Raw genomic sequence first — 2,517 nt, forward strand, 5'->3', positions numbered from 1 at the left:
TTGCCAAAATTATGACCCAGCGCAGCTAGGTAAATAAATAAATAAATAAATATTCTAAAAATATAAATCCTGAAAACGAAATCCAATATATTTTGAAAAAAGAAATCCATTTACATGACTCTTAATGTTTAGGAAATGGATGTATAGCTTCACTCCGCTCCTCCAACACACACACAGTGACATGTTGCCGTAAGGTCTGCTTTAGAAAGGCAGCCTAACCTTGACAGTGGGAAGAGGCGATGCTGATGGTAGGTATGTGAAGCTTCTAGCACTGGTTGATGGAAAAACCTTCTCCGTCTCGGTTGGGACCCTGTGCCTCTGGGGAGAAACTGGCTCTTGGGCTGACTTTCTAACCAATCCTTGTGTACCCTGCCATCCAGGGTGACAAGAGAGAAATGAACACCCACCCACAGCCCCCACCACCTCAGGCGAATCCCCTTGTGAGATGTCTACTTTATTGATGACGTGCGCCTTGAGTTGGGACAGGTTTGGAGAAAGAGTTAGTAGAGGGAAATTGTAAAGACCTCCTTCAGATCATTTAGGAAATTTAAGATAGAAGAGCTTCCAAAATGTCCAACAGTGAGCATATTACCTTCACCCGACCACCAACTCGCTATTCCTTCTACGTTCTCTAGTCTAGGAAGTTCAGTATAACGTGATCCACCTGTTAAAGAGCTTGGAGCCATCCCCAACACTTGTCTCTTCCTGATCCCCCCAATCCCATAACCAACAGCACCTAAACCTGTACGACTATGTTATGTGGCATCCCTGCTTTGCTTTCCCACTGCCACTATTCCCTTTAGACCTTGGGCATCTGTCACTCGGGGACGCTGCAAGAGTCTACGAACTGCTCCCATTGTCGCTGCTTCAAATATTGTCTCTTGAATCCAACTTCTACACACTATGATTCAAATCTATTACTTTTATTCTTAATTAAAAAGTCTCAGGATGAAAGCCAAATTTGAGTACGCAGAGCTGGGCTACCACAAACGTCCACGTGTTGTGAACACCGCCCACTTCCCCTTTGGGTCATGTAGGAAAATAGCTCTGATGCAAAAATTGTATAACCTAGACTCAGACTCATGGTTCAGTCCCACCAATGTCTCTTCCCACCCAGGAGTCTTTTGCCTGACATGAAACAGCCCCATATGTATTTCTTCACCACGCTCTGTGCTTTTCCTTGATCATGCTTTGTTGGATTCCACTGCTTCACAGTCAGCCTGGAGTTGGGAATGTCTTCCTTGGGGACTCTCTTCCTCAATTTGGAGTCTCAGCATGTAGTTCAGTGCACTACATAATTTGCTCTGAATAATAATAATTGCATTAATTTTTGAATTAAATTACATTTGATGTTAAAAATCTTTGAAGCAGGAGACATTAAAAGAGACAGCATAAATCAAAACTATTTTTAACAAATAAAATGTACTACGTACTTTGAGGTCTAAATGGTCTTCAGTGTACTACCTAGAAGCCTAGAACCTGCAAGTTATTTCACTTCTTATAATCTAATTGATGGAATTTACTAATGGAATTTCTTTCTTGATTATTAGCATGTAAGCTTTTAATAAAGTGTTATACTAAAAAAAAAAAAAAAAAGATAGAGCTTTGTCTGTTGGGCCATGAGATGCAGCCCCGGGAGGAGAGGAGGGCGTGGTTACAGCAGGAAGAGAACCAGTTAGGAGTCTGAGCCTAGCAGAATGGGGGACAGATAAGCTTTGTTAGGAATAGGCTCTTCTGTGCCACCCTCCATAAAAGGAGGTGCCAGCCAGTCAGGGGCGAGCAGACTGGCCTTGGGGACCAGATTCTGATAAGGCTGAACTGGGCTCAGGGTGGAATCAGTCCAGCGTCCCGGGGGCTCAGATGGGGCTCAGGCCCAGAAAGGTCCTTCTTAGTTGTAGGAGGCAGTTAAGTGAGTGATAGACTCAGAGCCCAAGCCCAGGGCCGGTGCTACTTTCAGGTGCCTTTCAGGGGCCAGACTCTCCAAGGTCATTGCTTTCTAGGGGAGGGGCTACACTGACACCCAACTGGGTTCACCAAGCATCCAACCGTGCTGCTAGTCTCCGGCCGCACCATCCTTCCTCATAGGCATCGCCCGGAGGCGTGGGGCTGGCCTGTTATCCAGGAAGAAAGGACAGGAATTATTTGAGTAAATAAGATACTCTTTTTTTAATAGTATTTTCCAAAAAGAAACACCTGGTTCTACTTTGTCAAATAAATGACTAATCAATGGGATTAATACTTACACTAATTTAGGACTTTAATTTCTGGTCAAGCTAAGTACACCATCATATTTAAGCTGGAAACAATCTATGAATTATAACAGGGCAAACTGCATGCCAAACCCAGCCTGCTCCCTGTTTTTGTACGGCCTGTAAGGTAAAAATAGTTTCTACATCTTTAAATGGTTGAAAAAAATCAAAAGAAGAATATTTCATCACACATGAAAACTATATGAAATTTACATTTGTGTGTCCGTAAGTAAACTTTTATTGGGACCCAGTGACGCCCATTCATTTA

Source organism: Hippopotamus amphibius, chromosome 10 (assembly GCF_030028045.1).
Source record: "Hippopotamus amphibius kiboko isolate mHipAmp2 chromosome 10, mHipAmp2.hap2, whole genome shotgun sequence".
Lineage (NCBI taxonomy): Eukaryota > Metazoa > Chordata > Mammalia > Artiodactyla > Hippopotamidae > Hippopotamus > Hippopotamus amphibius.